Source organism: Lepisosteus oculatus, chromosome 14, assembly GCF_040954835.1.
Source record: "Lepisosteus oculatus isolate fLepOcu1 chromosome 14, fLepOcu1.hap2, whole genome shotgun sequence".
Lineage (NCBI taxonomy): Eukaryota > Metazoa > Chordata > Actinopteri > Semionotiformes > Lepisosteidae > Lepisosteus > Lepisosteus oculatus.
The window spans coordinates 30,092,904-30,103,348 of NC_090709.1; the positions used below are offsets into that span (position 1 = coordinate 30,092,904).

Here is a 10,445-nt window from a genome sequence, read left to right on the forward strand (position 1 = left end):
TAACAAGACTCAGAATCGGTGCAGCCCTCCAACCTGGACCAAGAGCAGGATGGGACAAGAACCTGCACCACACTACGCACCCCTCATCCAGACCAGCAGGACAGCCAGACCACAGACAGCACCATCATGTAACCCCCCTGTTCATTCCAACAGAAAAGCCGAACTGACCCCCACCAGCATGGCGACGCTGCAGCTCTGGTCACACCAGCAGGCCCAATGGGCTCAGAGCTGGGGGACATACAGATGCAGCCATTCAAAATGCGTGGGCGATACCGCATTATTTTCCGGTACGCTGTACGCAGTCTACCGCAAGTTACCGGTAAATACCGCGAGTTACCGCTAAATACCGCTAGTTACCGTAAATTCTCCTATAATATGACAAGCAAAATAATAGTATCCGGAATTTCTTCAAGGTGGAGCTAATAAAGCTCAACCTCTCATGTTTGAGCTGTCGCCATCAAAGTCTTTAACGAAGATATTACTAATAGTATTAATAATGAATGACCTTGGACAAGCTGTAAGTGTAAACTCAAAGTATTGCCCTGGTCAACATTCTTTTTTTCATTGACCGTCTTTGTAAAAGTAACACCACAGCATTTCGCAATCACGCATTTGTTTCCAATTATGCAAAGTACAGTAATTTTTGAGAATCGATTCACCATGCCTTTCACATGCTCATAAAAGAGATTGATTTAGGAACATAAACATATTACTGTATGAAAACTGTACTGTATACAGTATGTATATGTATATTTAATGTCTTAACTGTGCCCGTTTAAGTATTGAATATTCATATCTAATTTTACCACTGAAGGGAAATCTTAGTAGCTGAGCATAAAAAGAATAGGAGCATACTGCAACGCGTGTGAAGGCCATAAACTATATTAATTTTGGAACATAAACATACAGTATATGGCTGGTCTCGGTACTTTAAAGAAAGCATACACGAAACAATGGTTTCATTATGACCAGAATCGGTCTTGAGATATTTTTAACTTGATTTACAGTATTTGAGAGGTATGTCTTAACACCGATACTACAGTACGTAAATACTGCTCACGTATATGTTTCTAGGTTTATATTATGCATTTCATACGGTCAAATTACTTTTGAGCAACTAATAAGAAGCGCGAAACGGTATGCGCAGGGCGTTTAAGTTTCGTTTTACTGGGACTCTGCTTTAACAATGTCGCCGTGGATTGATTAGAGATATCAAGTACATACAAGTCATTTTTTAAATGTTGTAGTTTGTCTTGTAAAAATGTTACGAGTACATCATCTATCAACAATTACACAGGTTCTGTTTCCATATTGCGGATTTTGGTTACGTAATATTATTTTCTAAATTTCACGTTGTGAATATATGATTTGGGCAAACAGAGCCGCAAAGAAGTACATTATGGGTTGTTGTTGTTTTTTTTGCAGTTTTATCTAGAACAAGCGATGCTTAAACCTTTGTCTGATTCTTGTGAAACTATCCACACGACAGTTACAGTACCTAGGAGTTGACTTCAGTGATGTCACTGATGGGATGTTTCTAAAAATCCATCCTCTGTAAAACGTCTTCTCTAGTTGTCCTGCATATGTATTCACTAATGAAGCTGTGTGTTCTGAGCCTGGATCTCTACAGTTCTGTATGAACCAGCTTAGAGGGCTAAAGACAGCTTGTGTTTAAATTGAGTGTAAGGCAATTTATGCTTCTAAAGTCATGGTCAGCATTTATTATTGTACTGTGCTGTAAACTTGTTCTGTGCCTAGTCATATTATTTTATAACGTTTTTATAGCGTTATCAAATCCGGTGGCGCTGTGTGTTAGTTTCCTGACTCCCATGTCACATGGTCTGTGATTGAAACCTGTGAAACCGGTTTAATTCGTCACAACCAGCACTCCGGCAGAGAGGGGGTTGTACTCGTAAAGTAGAAGCAGGCGAGATTTCCAGCGAAAGACACCTCCCCCTAATAATACACCCTCATACGATTCAAATTGTATTACAGCATTGTAATTACACATTGTAATTGTATTACACATTGTACACATGCTTAAAAGAGAAGAGAGAAAACGCAAGCCTTCTTCAGGTGTGAGGGTCTTCTGCTCAGAATGAAACGCTAAAATGTAATGTAGGCTCTGAATGGGTTCAATTATGATTTGGGCTTGATTAAGGTCGCTGTCTTTCATCTAAAACCCTACTTGAATCCTTCTAAACTAAAAATCAGTGTTAGTGAGTTCTAAATAAAGAGGTATCCAGGTAACAGTGAAACGGGCGGACAGTCTGGGGAGATCGCCCGTTTTCCATGTAAATAGTTCCGCACCCCTTGGTGAAAATATATTTTCATTGTTCAAATATACATTAAGTCTGACTATCATATAATATGTTAAATACAAACTTAAAGAAAAAATAGGGTTAAATATAATTCAAAATATTTTGCTAACAATGTTAACTGTTTATGAATAATAAAATGTATTAACTAAGGAGTAGGATGGCACAGTTGTTAGTATGTTTTTTGTTTTGTTTCTTTTTCATAAATACAACAGTAGTACCTGATGTCTCAGTGGCTTTCAAAATTAAATTATGCATGCAAACCTGTGAACTAGAAAGATAACTAAGATATCCATCCATTTATAATGGTGGCAAAGTGGTTAGCATTGCTATCTTGCAGCACTGGGGTCCTAGGTTCAATTCCTGCCATCCTGTGTGTGTGGGGTTTACATGTTCTCTCTGGGTTACATGGTTTTTCTCCATATGTGTGATATGACTCCCTCTCGCACTCCAAAACATACTGGTAAGTTAATTGGTTTATGGGAAAACTGGCCCTGGTGTGTGTGTGTTTGTGTCTGTCTGTCCTGTGATGGACTGGCGCTATGTCCAGGGTGTATTTTGCCTTGTGTCCGTTCCTTACTGGGATAGGCTCCAAATCCTCTGTACTGGATAAAGAGATTAGAAATGGAAGTAAAGGCACTGTGTGGATGGAACCATACACAGTGTTAGAAACCCACTATGAAATGGCAGCATCTCACTGAGAATAAAACATTTTATAGTGCTGGCTTAAGGAAACAGCCTTTCCACCTCTCTTGCACATCAGTATCCATACCTAGTTATTTAAACAAATTGCCTCTAATTATAAACATCTTAATATGCTGGCTCTGTGGATCCGCATCAGCTATGTTTGCCCATTCCTTCAATTCATGTGCATCCAACACACAGTTCAATGCCAGCAACTACACATAATCTAAAATACAGTCCTTATTTCAGTATCTATGTAAACATATAGTCTGTTAACTTAATCATCTTCATCAAAAGTATGCCTAACCCCATTAGGAAGTGTTCTTGTTATAAGTGTATTCCTCAGCTTTCCCCAAATTATCTTCTTCTTGCCAACATCTCTAGTCTTTTATCCTGCAATAACTCAGCCAACACTTATATCTCCAAAAGCTGCTTGTGTTAATTTCTTTAAATCACAAATATCATGTGTAAATACTGGCCATGTAATACTCTGCATTGTGGAATAATAGTTTATTTTAAAGGGAACTAGAGAAACTAAGAACTAGAGAAATCAAGAAAGGCTTTTTTTCTAGAATTAATAAATGCACATCCTGTTCACTGGGGAAATTAAATCCACACTGAGCAATCTTCAATATGTTCAGAATATGACAGCAAGAATCCTATCAGGGATGCATTATACCTGTTTTCAAGTCCTTGCACTGGTTACCTATCAGATTTCGAGTCAACTTCAAAATCCTTATCCTCCTTATATACTGTCCTACAACTGTTATTATTGATCACCGAATTATTGTACTTGACATGACTTCATTCAGCCTTTCCTGAATGTCTATGACAGGCAGAGAGAGTGCTGTTTCTGGTGCGATCTTTTGCAGCTGACATTTCACTGTTTTAAACGAACAAGAAATTAGATTGCTCATAAATCGGTTATTCTATATAAACACAGCGTAATTGCCCTCCGAAAATCCTCTTTTTCTTGTTCGTTTTAGAGACCTTGATCGAAACTGATTTTAGATGTCAGAAAGGATTTATTTTCTCTGTATTTCCTACATTGCTTTGTCGAGATTTTAACTTTATATCTAACTTTATATCTAGGCTCAGATTTCAACTATAAATCGTACAGTAATTAATAGCAGAAAATACTGATGTTTTGCGCCCTCTTACCACAAAAATATATGTTTTGTAGTTGGGATTAACTTTATTTCCTACGCGTAGCTACTCCGATTCGGACACCGAACAGTTAAAGATGGCGGCAAATCAGACACCCAGAGAGGGGGGGGGGGGCGTCTTCTCGCCTCCATAACTAAAATGCCAAATAGGAGTGGCTTAAGCGACATACACAGTCGTGTAACTGACAGTTTGAGGTAGCCTATCGTGTAAATTTCGCTTTGTTGCTGATAGGTTAAGCTTTCGAAACTCTGCCCCAAAGTCATGTGACTGATTTTCGCCCTGTTTCGTTGGTTAAACGCAATGATCACAAGCACCACCATGGTAACTGGGATGTATAGTTTTTAATTCCGTTTGAATTAGAAGGCGCGCCAAAAAATTTCGGTGCCGTCATCTCCGCTTTAAAGGTACCCCCGTGCTGGAAGAATTTGACCTTGGAACGTTTGCCCAGCGTAGTTATAGTGGACATAAAAACAAGAGTTCGTTGGCATTATATCCTAGAAGACACAGACAGGCGCCAGACCGGTAAATGCTTGATGAACTAGGGATTGGACAGTTTCCAAGTGCTTGTACAATTGATGGAAATGTTCAAATAAATGTGCAAAAGAAATAAACAAAATAATCATTTATTTCTTTATCATATTGGCTAGCTAATGTCTTCTCTTTCCTAGTTAGTGGCTGTGTTTCTGCGTTGGGTAGCAACGGGTGACTGTTCTCAGGCGGAAGATTTTCGTGGTAATTTAATTTTTAAAAATTAAAATTAATTCTATACAGCAATCACATATTTGGGTACCGTTTCATAAAACTTTCATGCTTAAAATGTTTAGGGAGAAATGGAAGACTGGTGTGTATTTTTTCTTTAAACTATCAAGACCAGCCATACACAGTACAGTTTATGTACATACAGTAACATTTATGTTCCTAAATTAATATCGTTTATGACCTTCAGATGCGTTATGCTCCTCTTCTTTTTATGCTCAGCTACTAAAATTTCCCTTTAGTGGTAAAATTCCATATAAATATTCAAAACTAAGCGGATTGAAACGTGCACAGTAATGACATTAAATGATTAAATCTTTTCACTACCAACCAATGCACCATGAGTGCCCCTGTCGGTCATTTTGGCCAGCCAATCACTTACCGCGGTGCCCTACGGTGCCCTGCGGGTTGGTTACTGAACCGCGGGTTTTTAACGCTCATTTTGAATGGCTGCATCTGTATTTCACTTCAGCCTTTCACTCTTGCTTCCTTCCAATGAGGACGGAGCTGCGGGAGAAAGGGCGCTATAGAGGATCGCTGTGGAGAGCTGCTGCTGTGCTTTGACATCTGAGCTCTGTGGAAAACGATCTCAATACAATTCTGAAAAACGCGACTCTCCGAACGCCAGCCGAACAAGTCTCCACAGCTGAAGCGCTGTGTCTCTTTTCAGCTGGCGATAAACCTTTCCTCGATCCTTTGCGGACTTGTAAAACTGTTCATGATCAGAATAAAAAACGCTCACGCTAATACACAAGCACCCGTGTCTTGCCAAAGCTGACAAATAAACAGACGGACAAGCCGCACTGCGCGTGTGAACAGGGGAATGAGCGAGCGAGCGGGGATAGGGCGCCTCCTGCGCTTAAAAGCTTACAGCACCTGGTATTCCCAGGCGGTCTCCCATCCAAGTACTAACCAGGCCCATCCCTGTAAATTGATTCTTAAAATGTAGAGAGCTTTGCAAAGAAATATATTGGGGCTTTTAGATAATATATTTCAAGGATGTAATTGCTGTGCTACAGTACGTGCAGAATTTTAGAAAACAGTGCGTCAACAAAGTACACTGTTTAGGTTACTTTAGAAGACAATGTACCAAAACAATATATGCTGTCTGGGTCGTTAGAATTAGCTGAAAGTAACTGATAAGCTTTGAATAACATATCTAGTGCTTCTTCTTTCGCTTTTTGATGTAATCTGTTTTCTCTTAGGGAAAGTGGAAGTTTTAGAAGGGACAAAGCGCTGAGCTTTTTTACAGCGCAACGTCTTATGAAAACCCTATACTGCTTGTAACAAATTGAGTCTCTGGTTGCTCCCAATCTTGAAATAAAGACCTTACTCAGGTGAGAACTCTCTCTTGTGGCTTCCTTGATAGCTATATTTCCATGACACCGGTTTTAATGTCTGTAGATTGTATCTTATTTTTATTTTTTGTTTTGTTTCATGTTCATATTATGTGTTTTCACCCAGTTGACTCCAGTTAATAACAGTTCACCCAGTTAATAGCCACTTTTTATGCGCGAAAAACGGGTGATCTTCCTATCTCGTGATCAGCTTAGTATCTTTCTGTAAGTTTTTTTCTTCTTAATTAAACGTTTAAAATACATGAATTTCATACAGACAGCACACGTTTTGAACAGAAAAAAATCATATTCTGTTCTCTTCCTGGTATGTATAACAGATCAGCAGGTCTTATTTTCCCTATTGCTTTTTTCCACTGTATTTATCATATTGGCTAGCCAATGTCCTCTCTTAGCTAGGTAATGTTACTTGTGGATGTGCTTCTGCGTTGCGTAGAAGCACATGTATCTATAGAAAGTGTATTATACTACTATTTGAGCTACAGTACATAAAAATAATTATATTGTTATTAATTTCTTTAGGTACGTGATTCCATATTATATTCCCTATTAATCAAATTCTAAAAGTATGCTTTTGTTTACTCCGATAACGAGCACATTCACAGAAAATGTTAATATCTTATGACTTTTCACAAAGTATATAAACTTAAGATGGTCAGAAGGAGCATGTAAAAACGTTTCCGAAACGTGGTAAAATCTTACTACATGTAAGACTTTGATGCTTAAAATGTTTAGGAAGAAAGTGGAATACTGGTGTGTATTTTTTCTTTAAACTACCAATACCAGCCATATATAGTTTACACTATATGTTTATGTTCCTAAATTAATATAGTTTATGGTGGTGTATCGTGGTTGTAGAGGTTTGATGGGTTTACTTAGACAATTATTAATTGTAGCAGTAATCACGAGGTTGTTCGTTGTGGCTTTTAGAAAATCAATCGTCAGAACACCTAACAACACACACACACGGGTTCAATACACGAGATACATTTATTCATATAAATTGTGCACCAAACATATACCAGTCTGCCTGGATACGAGCGGCAGACCTTACTGTGAGGGTTATCAATATACAAGGTATATAATCTCGAAGAGATGCCAACACAAGGAGATACACAACAGAGAATATATGTCAATATATATTGTTCGGTTACCAAATCGCTAATCAGTGTTATTACCCACTGTTACTCTAAACTCAGAAGTAAATACATTACTCATGAATTAAATTGATAACAACTTGTGTTGAGGTACAATTGAATTCTCGAGACACAATGTAGAACATGGGGTTTACTTATCCACTGTGTATGGATTTGGAATCTCCCGGCACGAACACCAAACCAGCTGACAGGCTCTGTTGCAGCCTCTGTTCCAGCGGTTGTCCAATGGGCGTTGTCCCGGCGTCCTCTGGCTACCGGCCAACCAGTTGAGGTACAGCTCGGAGTAGGACGGGCGGAGGAATCTGACTGCGGCACGCAGGGCAGTCGTTGCTCCGAGGAGATCTACCAGCAGTCCAGCTGGCTAGTAGAAAGTCTCTATGCACAGAGTGTGACTGCGAGTCCTCACAAGTCACTCTTTTGCCTGGGAAGAAGCTGGTTCGTTCCCGGTCCAGCGCTGCTTCTGAATAAGCTATTCAGGTTGTCGATGAGGTTCCAACTGTAGGCTGCCGTTGATCAAGTGGAGCATTCACGTTGGTAGAATTCTGAGTACGTACGGGATCCTCGGCCTTGTGCTTAGAACAAAGTCCAAGTCCCTTTGCAGACAACAGCGGTTGTCACACGATTGTCTCTGAGGATGCGCGAAAATGGCAAAGGAGAGCCCCGATCTGAGCTTGCGCTCCCTTTTTGACCAAGACACAGATGTGTGCTGATTGGTTGAGAGTTTGGCGGGCATTTGAGACCCACATGGTATTACCACGCCCTGCCAGTCCCTGATTGGTTGATCTAGGTGAGATATGAGTCACTTACTCTTGACACTTAGGAATGTAGTCCAGATGTCCATTTGGCACTCCCTAGACTGATAGGCGCCAATGGATGACCATTGATCATGATAGCCAGGCTTAGCTAAGTGCATCCCCATCTGGGAGCTGTCCCTTATCAAAAGAAAACATCTTAAATCAGCCTGCATGAATACTTTCTCTGTGGCTGCACCACAGAGATGGAGGGTGAGATGGGGCCTCATTTAGGACAGCATACCACCACTTAATTCTGTCTTAATAACAAGCATTGCCGCTACAACGGCATCTCTCCTGTCAAACTTCCTCCTGAAGTGTTTGACAGGATCTGGGCTGTGGTGAACAGTGGGAAAGACGCCCTGTGGAGAGTGAGGAACATGGGGCTGTTCAAAGGCATCTAGGTCCCAGTCAAGGCAGCAGGTAGCCTGGCCCTGTTCATCACCCGAGAGAACTATTACCTCAGAGATCTGTGGAGAGAAAGGAGGTGTCACGCCCTCTGCAGCCAGAGGGCGCTCCTTCTCTGTCCTGTCCCTAGTTTCAGGTCTGCTGTCCTTCCTGTACCTCTCTTTCCCTTGGGCTATATATTTCCGGGTTTTGCACTCTGTCCTCGCTCAGCATTGAGGTTCGGATGTCCTGAGACCCGCCTAGCACCAGGGCGCCCCACGTCCGCTCCCTGAGGGCATAGGTTTCTATACGGCATTCCTGGACTCTTTGCACTAATGAGCCCGGGCCTTTTTCCCGTCTCGCCGCTACGCATATGGGTCTTTTTCCGCTCTCCTGCTCCCCACGGTTTGTCCCTTCGGACGTCCGTTACAGGAGGGAGGAAGCAGAAAATCTGTGGGAAATAGAGAGCATAGGTCAATATCTCAAGAAACTGTGAAAAACATTATCATGTTTAAGTAAAGAATGTGATTTACACCAGAAAAAAAGAAATTGTTGCTATGTAACTGGTACCGTGTCAAAATGTAATGAGATGTGATCATATATACTGTTTTAAGTATGTATATTAATGTAAAGCTTTCTAATTTGTGATGTCCTGTATTTTTTTGTGAAAAGAAAATAAAGTTCTTAAAAAATCGATTCACCCAGGGCGAGGCTCGGCCATTGCACTCCGGCTGTGCTGACCCCTGCGAATTCCCCAAATGTGGGAATCTCGACTGCATAATTTCTGGTAGTGGGGGACTGCGTTCGCGCTCTCCCCTGATGTGCTTGGTCCAATATCAGATACGGAAGAGTTACGACACCACGTGCTGCGATAGGATCCCAGTTCGAAAGGAGTCGATGCCACTGCTGGTTCCCGGTTTCTTTTAGTTAGAGGTCCGGAGAAGCATTTCAAGCTGGTTACACTACTCCTTCCGGACATTCATTCCCTTTTCAAAGTCAGTCGTTTTGCTGTAGTCTGCATTATTAAGGCCAATTTATTTGGTCATGGGGGCCTCGGTACTGTATGCTAATTCTCAAGACAGTTTCACCCGTTTTCTGATTGCTAGGTTCTGTACCAGTGCAGACATGTCAAACAGTGAATGGCTGTACCTCTATTGTATCTGTGCTCAATGAATGAAATCAGTAATAAATGAATATATGTATAGTTATATGAAAAACAAGTGGTTTATCGACTCATCTTCATTTGCAGATTTAGAGGCAGCTTCGATATTCGTTTTACAAACGGGTTTTTTTTTTATATGGGTCACACACATGCCATAGCAACAAAACATCTCTAGAGATGAGGCTATAGATCACCTTTCCATCCTCCAGGTTTTCCTCCCAAAGCCTACGGCACCAACGGCGACCCCTGCTGGCCGAGAGAGCAAAAGCTTGCAGCACCTGGTATTCCCAGGAAGTCTCCCATCCAAGTACTAACCAGGCCCAACCCTGCTTAGCTTCTGAGATCAGACAAGATCAGGCACATTCAGGGTGGTGTGGCCGCAAGCGAAAGTCTTGGTGCCTAACTCGCTACTTGAAGCTGTGTGTGGCTGGGGCTCTGTGCCCCCCCGAGCGGGACTGAAGTATCGTTCGTGTGCAACTCTTTAGAAAGGAGCCTCTTTCCAAATCGCATTGCATACCTGGATGTTGGCGAATGTGCTCCCTTGTGTTGGCTTGTCCCGCACTGGAGGAGAACAAAGAAACTGCTCGGAGGAGCACAAGGCAAGTCTTCACAAGACAAAAACCTCCAGTGCACAGCACTCAAAACATTTCTGGGCTGTCACGTGTTTA

At 41.3% G+C, this 10,445-nt stretch overlaps 2 non-coding genes across 2 annotated transcripts; one reads left to right on the forward strand and one right to left on the reverse strand.

The window, feature by feature from the left end:
- The first annotated feature begins 9,269 nt into the window (after positions 1-9,269).
- LOC138243543 (U1 spliceosomal RNA) lies at positions 9,270-9,434 on the forward strand. Its single transcript, XR_011192198.1, has one exon. It is a non-coding gene; the product is annotated as a U1 spliceosomal RNA (small nuclear RNA).
- Positions 9,435-10,043: 609 nt separating this feature from the next.
- LOC138244246 (5S ribosomal RNA) lies at positions 10,044-10,162 on the reverse strand. Its single transcript, XR_011192859.1, has one exon. It is a non-coding gene; the product is annotated as a 5S ribosomal RNA (ribosomal RNA).
- Between the last annotated feature and the right edge of the window lie 283 nt (positions 10,163-10,445).